Genomic DNA, 17,647 nt, shown 5'->3' with positions numbered 1-17,647 from the left:
GTGGCGAAGCCCTAAACATGTAAGCGATCATTGGAAGAGGGCGTGTGTTGGATTAGGATATGTGACAGCTTCCCCGGTGTATGTTTTCTCTCATTGGGGAAGTGGAATGTCACTGTTTGCAGATCACACCCTTAGTTACTATTCAAAGCACTTGTGACTTGTAAAGAGCTGCATCAATTTACACTGGGGGAAGGGAGTTGTCCGTTTCTCTCCCTTCTCTGTTGCAGTTCGCAAAATCCTTTTGCAACCTGTAAAAACCATCAAAAAGCTAAAGCAGTCCTGAGAGACTGCTGTATGCCAAAGCAGTGAGAAGCAGTGAGAAGACCCATGTTACAAGTTGACCTTGGCTGCAACTAGTAGCTCAAGATGTTCTGCCCCTCCTCTTTCAATCCAGTACCTTCTTTATCCATTTTCATTCTTTGCATGGGTCCCCCCCAATGTTCTTTTTCTGGAGGATATGGGGATGATTGACAGGACTCCTGCACGGTGTTTGCCTTCATGTTGCAAAAGTGGCTACACACATTCCGAGAAGTATTAATTTTGACCATGCCAGCTGTCAGCACAAATGACAAAGAAATTAATGTTTATTTCCAGTGTTTACGTTTGGATTTCATCTCTTAATGCAAACCGCCTTTTGCCCCTGAGTGCAGGTACCAGAGGACAAGCTGGATGCTGGCGTGTTTGACTTCCTTTTTCCTGTTACTGTTTCTGTGTGTGTTTTAAAGTGAAAACTGACAATTTGGAAACACAGCCACTGCTACATGTATGTTTTTTGTGTTCAGGTATCTGCTTGGAAGCCCTCCTTGTATGGAGTTACAGTTCTCCCAAGTTAGTTTCTTAAAAGCTCTGTTGACACATGCATGCTCATTATTCCATGAGTGCAGCACTCGATGGTGACTTGCGTCTGTGAAAGAGCCTTCGCGTCACAAGCAAAGCATTGATCTCACCCAATATCACTTCAAACACAATGTTGGGGTCCCCCCCCATGTAAGCACATTATATTCAGCTGCAAGTAACCAAATGTTGAGCAACCAAGGTAATGTACATGAGCAAGTCCTGCACAAATGGCTCCCATCCTTTCTCCTCTACGTTGTCTATGTCACTTTTTGCCAATGTTAGTCTTGTGCTTTTCTGATAAACCTTGTAGAGAACCACCTATACATGCTCATGTAGCATTGTGGCACATCTGTTCAGCTATTTTACTGGCTGCTAGTTCAAGGCAGCAAACCAGATGTTTGGGAAAGGTCCTTTGGTTCAGCAAGTACAGTGCCGCAAGCCAGCCCTAATGTTAAACCATAGTGCCATAGTTTCTGCAGACACTGTAGCATGCATTTGCCCCATTATGCGCTCCGTTGGCTGTGTGCACGACTTGGAGGGCCATTGCAAGTCCGTTCTTGAGGCATGTATGGCTCATAGAGCTCAGATCTACCGAACACATCAATTTTTAAAAACTACAAGGACACCTTAGGACATCTCACGGGAGCCTCCAAGGTGCCTAGCATGGTGCCTAATTGACAGTTGCTTGTCATGGGGAAGTTCAGTGAGTCCAGCACCTCCTGTCCTGGTGCTGAACAGACAAGTCTGCACCTGCCAGATTTTGACTTCCTGCTCAGCTATTTGGCATATTGAACTCACTTAGAGCAAGAACTGGCAAACCTAGATCAGGCTCCTGTGTTTTCAATACCAGGCAGCAGGAAAAGATTCACTAACAGCCCTTGGAGTGATTGGAAGAAGCTGAGTGTGTGACATCTCCCTGCCACACATTTCATACCATGAATGGAAGCTTCTTTAAGGCAGGATATAGCAGCCCATCCAAGTATCCATTTCTCCCTGGCCTCTGCTTCCCCAAAGCCTGTTTCTTTTGTGCATTAAGGTATGGCACTGAATAACGTCAGACAAAGATTCCCATGTCTTCTGTTGTATAATATGACAGATGGAATCCTGTGTAATGTGTCTCAGGTGTACTGTGTTCAAAAATAAAAATAACTTTTATATTTAATGCTTAAATTGTCATATTAAACCTACATATGAAGACGAGTATGGCTTGTGTGTCTTTGTCACATTCTGTTGGCATCTCTCATCTGTCCCTTAAAAGGCTGTGTCGTCTCTAAATGTGACCTCACAGAAACGGTTGTGGCCTCTCCTGTGTGTTTTGCAGGCTTTGTAATTTGGTATCTCGTGCTAACAGAAAATACTTATTAGGAGCAAGTGCCATTAAACAGAGGGGTTTGCTTTTTGAGTAAACATGAGTATGATTGTGTTGTTCTGCTGCAAACCCAGAGCCACTTGTCAGAAATTGGCCCCATTGAAATCAGTGGGAGCTGCTTCTGAGTAGACTTGTCTAGGATGGCAGGAGTATATTTATTTAAGAGTACATCACTTTCTAAAACAAGCCACAGGAAGAAGAGTGTTTTAAACTGGCAAAAGCTTTCTTAGGAGAGCAAAGAAAAAGTAGCACCCAGTTGATTTCATGAGTTTGCAAAAAGGTATCTTGTGTGTGAAATTATTTTCGCAAAGCGTTCTAAAATAAGCTGCTATTGATAAACAATTTTTAAAAAAAGATCCTTGGTGTTATTTTCAGATTTCCAGCTGGTGTCTTTGATTTATTCTGTGAAGCAAAACCAATGTTTGTGAGGAGTGAATCTCTCCTCTTTTTTTAGCTTTCCAAATGTGAAATATTTCCCCTTTCCCTTTTATTTATGTCTACATTTATTCAAAGTATAATATCCTTCTTTTTAGAGCACAGCCCACACAAAGCAGTGTACAACTAGCAACTACACCACCCAAATTACATTTGTGTGGTTGTAAATATAAACATCTTGAACCATAAGCAAACTCCAAGGCTGTTTGCTCTTCCTGCTCAGTTTCTGTTTGCACTGACTCAACCTCTCCTACACTGAATACACCCCCTTAAACATGCCCACATTTCATTGGATGCCAGGACTGGGCACCCACCCATCCTTCTGTTCTCAACAAAGAAGAGGTGTAAAGAATTTCTCCCTGTGAACGAGCATGGGGGAGGTTGGTGATGTGATGCCTTTTCTCCCATTGATGGGAGAAGAACATTCCCACACCATTTTGTACTCTTGTCTCTCTTTCTGCTGTTTAGATGTGCCGGTATTTTGTGTAGTGACACACATCCCAGAACAGCCATTTTGTGATATGCCAGTCGCAACCCCCTCCAGCAGCCATTTTGTGGAACAACTTATCAACATGCCCACTGCCCTCAAAGTGTTGATGACCTCTCCTAGAAAAACCACCTTGCAGGGATCATTTGTGCAGGATTGTGTGCTAATGTTCTGGCTTTCCAGACTGTAAATCTCCCCAGAGGCACACAAGGATGGCTACAAAAAACTACTACACAAGAAAAAGGGATTGGCATAGATGTGGCTGTGCTAAGGGCCACTGAATGTTTGCTGCAGCTTTGGGGCATCCAAAACCAAGGGCAGATGCATTAGGACAGGGGTAGGCAACTTGCTGCCCTCCAAATGTTGGACTGCAACTCCCATAATCTTTGACCACCGGCTGTGCTCCCTGGGATGATGGAATTAGGATTCCAATAGCAACTGGAAGAAACCCTATTGGCTAATCCTTGCATTAGATTTTGTGTGTGTGAGTGAAATATGCTGTCTGTTGAGTCATTGGTTGGGTGATGTGACATGAATAAGAGTTGTGACCAGCACAAAGCTTTTTGCCAAAGCTTCGAAGAATAATTTCAGAGATTTAAAATGGGTTATCTGAAGTGGCACATCAGGATGTGTTTTAAGTGCAAAGAAGGAATTCTCTCTTGCACAAAAACTTAGCATTTATTATCTCCCTCAGACAGATGTAAATGCCAAAGTAGTATTGAAAGACGGGTAATGATTAAACTAAAGTCAACAACCACCACCCTAGTTTATGCAAAGCTTAAAGGTATTTCTACAAGGAGAGTAAAGTGCACTTCTGATCCTCTTTGAAACTGCTTGGCCTGCAGCAGAGGGAGATTGTTAATGGTGGACAGAATGCAAGGAAGACCTTGAATGTAAAACCTATAACGTGCATCCATGTTATAGACTAATTTAAACACAGATCAATGTAAGCCTCCTATAAAACTGCCTACATTTTCAGTTTCTTGAACTCATCAAGCTGCGTTAATAGATGTATTGTCAAGAAGCTGCTTGAGCAAAGCCCTCAGTGCAACAAAACATGATTTGCTGCTGCTTCAGTTCAGCTCTTTTGGATGTAGAAAGAGGTTTGTCACTAAATATAGCCTTCATTCTATTCGGGAACATAATCCAAAATCACCGTGAATGCAATGCACACGTCTTTTGATCTACAAAATGTATATATGCTTCAGGGAGCAGTTGTGAAACAAAGGATTGCTTTTGTTGCATACATGTGAGGGCAGTCAGCAAGGCCGCTTGCTTGCAGACTGAAATGCTCAGGAGCAAGGGGTGTTAAGATTGTGCAGTATGGTATTATGCATGGAGTATTTCTCCATGATAAATGTCCCTGAGGTTTGGGGCATACCTGGGCAAAGCAGCCCACAAAGGGAAAAAAGAATCCTGCAGCCTTTGGGACTCCAGGGACCATGGAATTGTGGTCATGATTTCCGCAATAACCAATACAGTTTACCTATTGTGTGTATTTCAAATACTTCACCACAAAAATTCACATATAATTGCCTCTGGGTTTGTTATTTCATGCAGGAAAGCAGACTAACTCAGAATGTTTGATAGATGGAAATGGATTCAGTTTTAAGATATTATGCCTATAGATTTTAATATGCTTTTATTACCTTGAATATTAAATCTGGTTATATTCAAACTTAATGGAATATATATATATATATATCTACAAGGATGGATAAAAATCCATATATATATATATATATATGGATTTTTATCCATCCTTGTAGATGTATAAAAGAGCCTCACAATTCAGTTGTAGCTGCCCTGGCAATTGAATTGCACTGGCATAAAGTCATGTATTAGCACTCTTATCTATTAATATAAGGGAATTATTACTTCACCATTTAAAACTGTGATAAAGGAACGACCTTGGGAGGTCTGCCATATGATCAAGTGGTGCTTTCCCGTTCCTCTCTGGGAAAGTTGAATGGAACAGTTGAACATATCTCCTAGCGGCGCAGTTACGGGGTGGAGAAAAGTTCTGCATTTGGTTGATATGGGAACTAAGTGTTCTCTGGACGCAGAATAACATGTGGTTGGTTTGAAAACACCAGAGACTAGAGGGCCAGAATTTCTACATGTGAGTCCCATAGGCTTTAGAAGAGGGGAAGGGGGGGGGGGAGAACCTGAATACAAAGCACAAGGCTAGAATTAAATGCAAAATAGAAATAGAAATGGATGGGTTAAGCCTTCTGGTGACCCCTGTTGTAGGGGAGTGAGCTGACCAGTGGTCCTGGGACTCGAGTATAGACCTTGGTCAACAGCCAGACAGGAAGTACCTCTGGAGGTACAGAGCTCTTCAGACTGCAACAAGAGTGGCACTAAGCAGTGCGGAGTGAGAAGTCTTGTTTTGTCCCAGAAACAAAACACAGTACAGTGGTACCTCGGGTTAAGTACTTAATTCGTTCCGGAGGTCCATTCTTAACCTGAAACTGTTCTTAACCTGAAGCAACACTTTAGCTAATGGGCCCTCCTGCTGCTGCCGCGCCGCCGGAGCACGATTTCTGTTCTCATCCTGAAGCAAAGTTCTTAACCTGAAGCACTATTTCTGGGTTAGCAGAGTCTGTAACCTGAAGCGTATGTAACCTGAAGAGTCTGTAACCCGAGGTACCACTGTAGTTTGAGGGAAGGCATGACTCTGTCACATAAGACGTTTCACGTTGGGAAACACATTTACATTAAATAAAAGGTGGATATCTATCACACACTCAAATGATAGCCTGGAAACTTTTGCATTAGCACAAGTCATGTATTAGTGGGCGCTCTTATCTTAGCCTGGAAACTGTCAAGGCCCTAAACAAGAAAGGGCTGGAGAAAGTTCCACGGACCACAGACTGCTGCTTTTGATCTTCTTTGCTCCTGACCTAGTTTGGGGCTTTGCAGACAGGAAGAATGGAAAAATCTTGCTCCAGTGAGAATATCCTCTCCACGGGGAGGCTCCAAAAGAAGATTGGGGCAAACAATATATGCTCTATCTAGGGAATGGGGCAAGGGAGCATGAGTTGCGAGCTTCTCACATCCGTTGCTACTAATCCAGTTGCCTCAGGGCAATCTTGCACATGGTGTCTTTTTCTTTCATGGATACAGAACAAAGTATCCTCACTTTTACAATCATATGTAAAAACTGTGCATGTGTTGGTGCACACATGTGGAACCCAATGGAACTATCGGTAAGTAGTGCAACCTGAAATGGACTCTATCGTCGCTGTGGATTTAGGAAGGGTGCAGTCCAGAACGATGCAACACTATGCAAATGGTACAATGAAGAATCCCTTCACACAATTCGGTTCCACTTGTTCCTACCACACTACAACTGCAATGCAATTGGAGGGGGTGGAGATAACTCTATGAATTTACTCTGAAATCTGTTCTGAGTATACAAACAGCTTAGAAAATTATAGGTGGTTTCTCTCTCTCAAACCAGACAACTCAAACTCCTTCAATGTAACCCTTGGTTAAAAAGCACTGGCCAAAGGTGATACATTAGGCATGGATTCCACCCCTTCCTGTTATTTGTTTAGGTGATATGAATTGTGTGATGCTGACATCTAGAGGGCTACAGAAAAAAAGCACGTTCCTGTTTGGAAAACCATGGCGGTACTTCATTAGTGGATACACAGAAACCATCCCAGAAATTGCATGACAGTACATCCAGTACATGATCGCAAACATATGCTTGCCACCATACGTAAAAAGGTGGTGTGAAGCTACAGTCAACCCCAACTCTTAGCAATGTATATCTGAATTATATTTGCAAACCTGCATTTGTCGTGTGTGTTTGTGTGCACACGTAAGAAACAGCCTCCTACTGTTCTATCTTCAAACTCTTTTAATTAGAGGATTTCCCATCCCTGCCCCCTGAGACTGGGTTTTAGTCCACATTTACACACTACCAGATAGAATCTACTTAGTAGTAATGTCTCAGCGCTCATATAATCCAATATTCCCCCCCTTTCCATTTCTTCTCTTGTCATACTTTTAACAGTTCTATAGGCTGGCAAAAAATTGCAGTTGCAAATTATACCACAAATGTCAAGTGAACCCTGCCCCCCCAGCCCGCCCCCCCAGTATAGTTTTCCTGGAGGAAAATGTAGATGCCTAGTTCAAATGATAAAGCTGATCACTTAGCTATACATTTACTTATTCATTTGTTCGTTCCTTTATTTTATATCCTGACGTACCTCCCAAAGAAGTCCAAGGCAACCAACACAATAACAGTAAAAGCATAGTAAGTAAGTGAAAGCATTTCTAAAACTGCTTAGAACATTCTAAGGACAGTTAAAAACATTCCCTCTGCTGGTGATGGCAGGCTTGCCATGAACAGTGTCTTTCAACCATCATACGCTTGGGTAAATTCCTCCTGAAACCAGGCATGAGGGAGGCAGGTGCATCTCAACAGGGAGGACATTCCACAAATGGGGAAGCACCACTGAGAAGGACCTGTCACAAGTCAATTCCAACTAGGGATCCCCCAGTGGGGACACCATCAATGAAGCCTTAAGTGCCTGCCATAGGGTTGGAAACGGCTGATATTGGGGAAGGTGCTATGTTAGGGACTTAGGTCCCAAGCCATTTTAGGTACACGTCACATATTGATCTTTACTTTTATGCTACACTGGAAAGCATTTCTTCCCAAATCCTGAATGAACACAGAGATAACGGTCAATGTTCTGCCTAAAAGTTGACGGTCAATACTTTATTCGGTGAATGTTCACGTGTAAATTCTCACAATTTCGGGTGACTTTTCTGATTGCCTGAAAACACACCTGTACATTTCTCTTACTTTTCATAGATACATCAGTGGGTACTGGCAAACATTATTCATCCCTTTTCAGACAATCATAAAGTTTCTTTGGGACTGTTAGCAGAAGCAGCATGCTTCCAGGAAGAACTTCTCCTGTTCTTCAGGAGTCCTGTGAAGGAGGACTGCTAGGGCCTGCTGTGCTGCATCCTGTTCCATACCTATATGGGATGCAGAACCTGGTAGGGATTAGCAGCTGGTGTTAGATGAAACTTCTGGGAATGACCTTGAAAATGTCCCAGACAAAGGAGCTCTGGAGGAAGGGAGAGGGGCAGCACCAGAGGGACTGCCTAAACTCTCCATCAAGGCAGAGAGCAAACTGGTAGGAGGAACCCAGATGCCCAGTGTGCTTTGAACACTTTTACCCCCAAGTTTCCTGGAAATGTGGGTGAGTTCCTGGAAGAGACATGCAAGAAGGTTCCCCCCACCTTCTTCAAATGCCTGTTCCAGAAAAAGTCTGAGTCAGAGCTGCCAGGAAAGGAGCCGCCAAAGGCACTCAAAACTCTGCTAAAAAACTGAAGGCGGAACTTGCTTCTTCTACCTGCTGCTGCTGCAATAGGCCTCACCTCTGGTCCACATGGGACAGAAAGAGGTGCCTCTGTGGGTGTTGGATGGGGTCTTCCTGAACAGACAAGCAAAGCAGAGTGATGGACAAACCTAAGAACTGATAGCCAAGGGCACACGGATATCTGTCGAGTCTTTCAGTCCCCCAGCGGCTAAGTGAGCAAGAGGACAGGATTCCTGCGCCTTTAGTAGCTGTGTAGAGGAGGAGGTTTCAACAGGTGTAGCCTGTCCTGCAACTATTGCAGGTGCAGGAGCCCTGCCCTCTCCTTCCCTTGGCCCACCCTGCATGTCACAGCTAGCAGGTACAACAGATAGGTCCTTGCTTGTAAATTAAAGTGTGCCATTGCCTAAGCGCATGGCTCAGCCCATTCTTCTGTTGGGTGTGCTCTTACCTCCCAGGCCCTCTGGTGACCTTGTTTGGAAATACAGTTGACAATAAGACGACACTCAAGCACCCAATGTGAGTTGAGTTGAATTGGAGCCCTGTCTCCAGCCACTGTTTCTTCTGCTGCCATGTGCCTTGGTTTTGATAAGAAGTGTTTAGCTAGCAGTGTCAGTTGGAGGAACATTTAGCGTTCAGCATCTAAGGAAGCCCAAGGTCTTCCCTAGTGCTTGGTAGGAGCCCAAAATTAATGTTGTCAATGTTGTCCTGGCTCTGGATTTGAGCTTTGGATATGAGCCAGCTGAGATTGGGGTTGTTGCATTACCTGACGAAGAACCGGTCTTGGGAGCACCCCCCACACTGGAGCAAAGGAACTTCAAAGGGAGACTGCAGCATGAAACTATTCAATTATAATGCAGCACATTAAGGGGGCAATGCAGAGACAAATGATTGTTAATACGAATTGGTTTATCAGTGCCAGGATGTCTGCATTACCAACACAAGTTCTGTGAATTAGAACTGCTAATTAGATAGTACTAATGATCATCAGAGTCTGCGCTCTTCTACATTTCACTTCCCTCTGATTTCACTGCTTTCAGCCTCCCCACTGCCCTGCATGTATGCATTTAGCTGGAACGCAGAAATACACTTCATGCATTGGATGAAGCTTATGAAAACTTATTCCATAATAAAGTCTTTCTGGTGCCACAGGATGCTTTGTTCTTCTTGCTGAAAAGTCCCCCAGCTCCACTGTAAGGCCCAAGAGTTCAGGGAGCACCCCTGGCAAGATGACGCTTGCCTTCCAGTTAGGTAGGTAGGTAGGTATTTATTTATTTGCAACACAGAAAAACAAATAAAGAGTTTGATCCAGGTCGCTGTGGGGAGGGGTATGATGCTTGAGATGGATAAGACTGGAAGGAAGGACTTGTAAGGCTTCAGTTCACCTCTAGTCTACATCTCTGTAAGAGCAAATGCTCAACTAGGGCACTTCTAGACTGTTGCGATCTTCAGGTGGAACTCAGTGACACGGTGGGAAATTCAGGCTGTGCAATGATGGTTGATTTGGAACAGCTCTTGAGCAGTAATTCCACTCCCTGCAAAGATCACACCACTTCATGCCCCCAATCTCCAGGTGGTGAGAGACATTTGGCGTTCCACTGCTTACCCAGGGTTGGTGGTGTCTTTAGGCTACGTGGTTTTGATTATGCATATATATAACCCAAGCATAAGATTGGGGAGTGGGGGCTTGGAGGATTAACATTCCAACAGATCTTGCTTCCCCATTAGGCTTCCAGGTGGTCATAATTGAGTCTCGACACAGGGAGCAAGTCCAGCCTTTCTGTGTCTTTTCAACTCCAGACAGACTAAGACACAAGGCCAGTTCCTGGGCTATACTCCAAGATGATGTAGCCTCCAGCCAGATGTCTCTAGGGTAATGCATCTTAATTTGACCAACTCTTTAGACATGTAAGTGGATGCCTAACTGAGTTGGCCAGACGTATTAGCTTAACAAACGGACTAGTTTGACCACTTCAGCACTTCCTTCTACTACAGATTACATTGTTTCAGATATAAAATCGCAACCTTGGTTGGGACTAAAGACATCATCCAAGACACACACACACAATCTGATGACTACACTTTCTGTGATAAGGGAGGCGATGGGGAAATGCATGTAGGGCAGTGAGAGTGGATTCTGACTAAGCTCTGATCTTCCCCCTACCACACCCCAGACACCACCCACCTTCCTCTTCCACATTTGCATTGACATGACAGTAAAGGCGTTCCACCTGCACAGCTCATCATTGCCACAGCTGTATCCCTATCTTCACTGTGTTGGCATATCACTGGCTTGCAGTGGTGCAAGGCTGTGTTGGGTGTGAGTCCACGCCACTCAGTGGGTGTAGCTCCAGGGCAGGATTGCTCTGTTCATGTTCTTTGCTGTACTTTCCCAGGCAACTCACCTCTAGTTTCCCTAAATCACAACAATCACAAGAAGATGGCACAATGTCTCCACAGCTGCAGAGTGCAGACTGATGCATACCAGGAAACAGAAAACATGCACCCAGGGAAACAGGAGATTATCTCTTTACACAGAGGAACCAGCCTTTGAGAAACTGCATATTCAATACATTTTACAGGTAAAGTGGTACTTCGGGTTATGAACTTAATTTATTCTGTAGGTCCATTCTTAACCTGAAACTGTTCTTAACCTGAGGTACCACTTTAGCTAATGGGGCCTCCTGCTGCTCCTGCGTGATTTCTGTTCTCATCCTGAGGTAAAGTTCTTAACTCGAGGTACTACTTCCCAGTTAGCGGAGTTTGTAACCTGAAGTGTTTGTAACTCGAGGTGTTTGTAACCCAGGGTACCACTGTATTGCAGTCCACAGTATTTTGGGCCCAGGTTTCCAACTCCCTTTAGCACCACTACCCCCTGCAAAACACCCTCAAACAAACAAAACAGTTTCCACTTGTGTATTTTTAGGCTTCAGGGATGTAAAGGTGATGAAAGATGCAAATTTACTTTACAATAAAGGTAAAGGATCCCTGGACGGTTAAGTCCAGTCAAAGGTGACTATGGGGTTGCGGCGCTCATCTCGCTTTCAGGCCGAGGGAGTCGGCGTTTGTCCACAGACAGCTTTCTGGGTCATGTGGCCAGCCTGACTAAGCTGCTTCTGTCGCAACAGAACACCATGAGGGAAACCAGAGCGCATGGAAACGCCATTTACCTTCCCGCGACAGTGGTACCTATTTATCTACTTGCACTGGCGTGATTTTGAACTGCTAGGTTGTCATGAGAGAGCATGCGAGAGGAGGAACCGCCAGCCATTGAAGCTATGCCACACTGGGCTTCGCACTTGAGCTCCTCCCAATGATGCAGCATTGTGCATGTGTTGCGTGTTGTGTGCAAGACGTCGCATGCACATGGTGCATGCTGGACCCCCTCAGCCTTGGGCACAAGATGGCACCTTTCTCCTCTGCGTTAGAGAGAGAATGCAGCTGAAGAGGGTATTTGGGTCAGAGAAACCAATGTGGAGATCTTTGGACTTCAGCTTCTGGATGTGCGGTTGCGTGTTTGACGCTGGAGCAGTGTCAGAGTCTTGCGCTGCACTTACCAAAGGAGGCCGAGGAGCAAGGAGTTGCATTAGATGATTGTCTAGACTTGTACCCATGATTAGCTTTGCCTAACTCTTCCCAGGGTTTCACTGTGGCCTTGAGGGAAGACTCTTCTGTGCCCAAACTATCTGGTTCGACAGGTGGACCTAGTTTTCTAGAGTCACAGCAAAAAAACGTACGTGAATAGGCTGTCCCTGCTCCTTTTTTTTTAAACAACAACCCACACGTGTATGATCCCTATGTTACCAGATACAATCTTAATCCATATTTTATGTGCATTACATATAATGAGCTGTGACTTAAGTGTTATGAATATACATGTCTGAGCATGGCAAGTCAAATGAGGAGATGAATTGTGCTGCTTCCTGCAAGGTGATGGCAACATCAGGAGGTCTCCGGAGAGAGAACTCGTACTGCATTTTTGCTGGCAAGAGAAAAATACGAAGCAACCTATTTGGAGCACTTCCAGGCTGTTACTGTTTTCGGGTGGGGTCCGGTCACATAAGTGCAAATTCAGGTTGTGCAGCTGATATGATGCCCTTGCACAACAAATCTGCTTTCCCACAAAACTGGACCATTTATATATATTTTTTGCAATAAGGAAAGTGATGAGGAAATGTACCAGGAGGTGTGGAATAAGAATTGCTTGATGAGACATCGGACTACCTCCCTGCAAACCAATCAGAAGCACACACTCGAAAGCAGCTGATACCCAAAAGCGGCTGATAGCATCTAGGGTCCCTGCTAACCGTGCAATGCTGGGCCTTGAAATGGGACTCCACCAAGGTGGGATGAAGTTGTAGGAAAGCATCTTGCATGGTGTAAGAAGGGGTTAAGGGCGCTTCAGCATCCAAGTAAGCAGGAGGCTATTTCAGTGTTGGTACTTCATGAACCTGGGCTTCTGAGGGAAAGTGGGCTGCCTATGCTGAAATGATTCAGCCCAATTAATAGACCAGAACTTACTGAACTACTCTGTGAAGACCATATCAGGAGAGAACAAAATAAAATACATCTTGTTACAGAAATTACAGGGGGTGGGCACATCTTTAAAGTTGTTAAATGTTACCAATATTATGCATAAATGTATCCTTTTGACCTGACAGCTCAGAGAAGTTACCTAGCTTTAAAAATCATATAAAATCGACTCCTTTGCCAGTTTCCTTCATTCCACCGCCAATTTGCTTCATTGGCCAAGGACTTGGAAACCACTCGGTCCCTGCCATAATCCCTCAAGCAGGAGGTCACTTACTCACAGGAAGGTACTCATAGGTGTCAATCTCTGGCCAGGCACGCCTTCAGACTTGCCCAGGTGGCAGACTATGTAAACCAAAGTTCTATTGTCCCTTTGTAGTAGGTGCTTAGAATGTACTTCCCAATACATATCCCGTATCCGCCTGTTGCCCCAACACGTTCCTTCTATGTTAACCCTCCCCTTTTCTGATGTAGCAATGATGTAATGATGATGCTTAATGAACTGCATGCTGGGATAAGATAGAAACTTTTAAAAGTCCTTGTCACCCCATCCTCGGGGTTCAAAATTCCTCTTTGAACCTGTTGCTCAATAAACTTTGGTCTACAGCTATTTGCTCCGGTTGGTGGCTGGACTCCTTCCTTTATTCTGCAGGGACCTGCGGGCTCTGCCCAACAAGCTGGGTGACTGAGCAGCCTCACACCTAGATTTTTCTGTAACACATCTAAACAACATACAGGAGTGAAATATGCTTAAAAGTATACGCAAAAACATAGTTTTGTAAAACATAAAACAAAAATAATCTAAATTTTAAAAATACATTAAAATAGGGGAGAAACATACCAGAATGAATTTAGACTCTTAAAACCCAAAATCTCCTGGTGCTGGAGGCCTTTACCAAAAAAGTAGCTACTTCCAAGTCAACCACTGATTAGTTCCTTGCAACAGAAAGCTATTTCCCCCGCTTTCAACCTCCAATATTTAATGTTCTCTAGTAAGGACTCGGGAAGGTGTTCCCTAATATCAGAATAAAGCTGACATTCAAGAATATGGTGAGGCAAACCCCATAGTCCTGGTGTGGTGAAAGGCCACTGGGCCTCAAAGTTTGCCAGGTTTCCCACATCTTGTGGAGGCAAATTGGGGAAAACAGTAGTGTAAGTTAATCCCATTTCTGGCTGGTTCCCTTATTTTTTAAAAGAAGTTCAGCACAATCCAAAGACTCACCCAGATGCAACTATGCACACAGAAAGGTATCCACATAAACAGAGTTGTTTTCTTCTCTTCTAGAGTGTGTGGACATTATGTGTTCCAACTTGAAGAACTTGCATCAGGCGAGAGGGAGGAGTGGATGGGAACATGGGAGGTGTTTGCCCAGCACTCTCATGAATCTTCATAACAAACCAGTGCACTGCTATGTGCACACCACAAGAGGGAAGGGGGGAACCTATGGAATTCATTCCCTGCAACATGTGGACAGCTGCCCTATGTATGGGCGTGGGTTATGCCCCTAATTTGCATTCATCCTTACGACTCAGCTTTAAGAATGTCTGATTCATGAAAATAGCTGTAGAAAAGGCCAAAGTGAATTCCTGAGCTAGACGCAGCATGGCCAGTTGCGTCATGGGCTACAAGTAATAAAGAAAATAACGCAGTGAAGTGTATGCACAAAATTAGGCAATACAGTATGCCTTCTTCCCAGCAGCCTTCTTTTCAAGCAAATCTCAATACAGAACTCTGTTTTCCTTCACTCAAAACACATCAAAAGTTCTCAAAAAGCTGACCGACCAAACTTCTGATCTGTTAAGATTCCATTGCATTCAGGACTTCAGTCAAAACATTCCCCAAAATCATGGCGAGTCTTCCCAAGCCAAAGATGCTTCTGTTTATGCTCACTTCACCTCAGAGATAACATTCTCTCTTAACAAAACTGCACCCGTTCAGGATGGAACGAGATCTCCTGTGGCAGAGACAAGATTCTCAATTCTGTTTGCATCTGACATGTGGGAACTCGGAAGCTTCCAGAGAGCTTACATGCTCCCTGCCTTGCTGGAAATGCAAGGCTGGTTGTGTGGGGGTAGTTCAGGTCTATGGCTTTTTGTGGATATACACCATCCCTAGAACATAACCCCCATGCAAGTACTGTATATTGAGTCAGCTGTAAATGCTTGCACAGTAAGCTGAGTAATGCATTCACTGGCATGGGCATAATCACAGAATTGTACCCATATGCTTGAACCCAGCTCACAGGACCAAGCCCTTACTAATATTGGCTCTGAATAGCACGTTTTTTCAGCTCTGAAAATGAATAGCAGGTGAGAAACAGAAATATATTTGGCGAAATGTAAAAGCTCCATTACAAGCCTTTAGAGATCATATTGGCTCACAAATCTGGAAGCTTCTTAAGAGTGCTGTGCTGATGGATAACCTGCAGCAAGGATGCAATTCCTTTTAGGCCAAATAGGCAGAAAACCATCTGCTTTCCCACTGGGGAAGAACCCTTGTGAGAATAAAACACAAGAGAAACCCCAACCAAGCCTGATTTAGATGCAACCGCTAAAGTGGCTTTCTCAAAAGAACATGATTTACCGTATTTTTCGCTCTATAACACGCACCTGACCATAGCACGCATGTAGTTTTTAGAGGAGGAAAATCCGTAGGCATGCCACCTGTAGGCATTCCCCCCACAACATGCACAGACATTTCCCCTTACTTTCTAGGAGGAAAAAAGTGAGTGTTATGGTGCAAAAAATACGGTAAATCCTGATGTGACGCAGAATGAGGAACTGCACTCGCTGAGCATGCGGCTTCCTGATCTGCCCCAGAAAGAAACTGGCTGCACCCTTGTTAAAAGCACAAACAATTTGAAAAGAAGGGATATTTTAAAAGCAAGGGTGTGTAACTGGGCTACATCACAATGCCATTTTAGGCAGCTTGTAAAAAGAAGAACTTTGGGGCATAGGAACGAAGGTAGGGAGCTGTGTTTCTGATTTGTTCCATATTAACCCCTGCAATGCAGGACTCCTGCTCACAGCCATCCCTGGGTGGGCTTGAACCACCAACCTTCTGGTTAACAGCCAGGAGCACTGACCCATTGTGCCGCGGGATGTATATAATTCTGCCCTCGGGTCCTTAAAGAGCACTATTGGAGCTTCCTCCCAGGAAAGTGTGCATAGGACTGCAACTTGTTTCCTCATCATCTGGAAGTTGCATACTGATGGCTTCACAAGGTTCAGGAAGCCTCCCTTAGGTCCAACAGTCCATGTTTCAACTGGGAGACCAGAAGAAACAATCACCACAGGGGTTTCTGAAGGCACTGCCTGGAGCCACTGCGAAAGGTTTGATCCCAGGCATCTCCAGGTTAGGCTGGGAAGGACTCCTACCTGAGACTCAGGAGAGGCCCCATCAATCAGTGCAGAAATATTGGGCAAGACGGCACATTGATCTCAAGTGCTATAAGGGAGAATCCCATGTCTATGCTGATGAGGTCCTGATCAACTAAACACATATTTCTTTTCTCTTTCCCTTAACTCCCAGAAAAATGTGGGGCAGTGGAATCTGTATTTAACCTGAAATGGTTTTTTGTAAAAAACAAAAACAACCCAAAACATCTACTGTCTATCCAATATTTCTGGAATCTCTCCATAAGATTTTTATTCAATGTTTTTATCCTGTTCCCCTTTGACATTTCCATACTATTCATCCAAACTACCTCTTAAAAAGGCCAGGAAGGGGCTTCTTTTCACACTTACACTTTTTAATTATGTCTGACACTGCAGGGGGGGAGGGCTGATATTTAAAATATACTGTATGTTTTTGCTGTCTTGAATAGGGGTAAATGCAAAAAAAAGGAGAGACATCTGCTTTGCCAATGCTGCAGCTTTTACACTCAGATTATATAAGCAGCTCTCAAACTGACCTCATTAAACATTGATCTAGCCATTTGTTACTACTTTCTCAGCAGCTTCTGTGCATACTCATTAGCCAAGAAGATTTTTAGTTTGTTTATGTTAGCTCTCATCTTTACTGGCTACAAGTCTTTATTCCCCTCTTCCTTTTTCTCTCCCTTTCCTCCCTAACTCTCAATTGAATCCTGCCTATGTTTACTCAAGTAAGTCCTACTGTAGTCAAAGGCACTTACTCCCTCAAAGGTAGCAGAGGCTGGTGCCCACTGGGATGGGTAGGCAGGGAGGTCAACAGTAGGTGGCGCCAGAGAGAATGACAGGCAGAGCCAACTAGTTCTAGCTTTGTCCCCATCCTCATCCCAGCTGAGTTTTACAGGGCAACACTGAGGCTCAGCATGAGACTCTTAATCTCAAGGTCATGGGTTTGAGCCCTACATCGGGCAAAATATTCTTGCATTGCAAGGGGTTGGGCTAGATGAATCTATGAGCCACACCATACATTTAAACATTTATAGCACTTTAATAGCCATGGCTCTCCCACAAAGAATCCTGGGAGCTGTTCCCAGGATTCCCTGAGGGAAGTGATATGCTTCAAATATAAAGTAAATGTAAAGGACCCCTGGACGGTTAAGTCCATTCAAAGGCAACTATGAGGTGTGGAGCTCATCTCGCTTTCAGGCCAAGGGAGCCGGCATTTGTCCACAGACAGGTTTCTGGGTTATGTGGCCAGCATGACTATAC

The 17,647-nt window shown here is 44.2% G+C and overlaps 2 long non-coding RNA genes across 2 annotated transcripts in view; both read right to left on the bottom strand.

Annotated features, from left to right (window-relative positions):
• LOC309366388 overlaps positions 1-17,647 on the bottom strand; it is a 49,868-nt gene that overhangs the window by 13,949 nt on the left and 18,272 nt on the right. The window lies entirely within an intron of this gene.
• Positions 982-3,065, bottom strand: LOC309366386. Its single transcript, XR_014166672.1, has 2 exons — positions 1,711-3,065; positions 982-1,613 (listed from the first exon to the last, which is right to left on the bottom strand). It is a non-coding gene; the product is annotated as an uncharacterized lncRNA (long non-coding RNA).

The sequence above is a fragment of the Podarcis melisellensis genome, assembly GCF_964234715.1.
Source record: "Podarcis melisellensis genome assembly, chromosome: 3".
NCBI classification, from domain to species: Eukaryota; Metazoa; Chordata; class Lepidosauria; order Squamata; family Lacertidae; genus Podarcis; species Podarcis melisellensis.
Note: the sequence above shows the minus strand (reverse complement) of the source record. Positions and strands in the feature narration are given on the sequence as shown.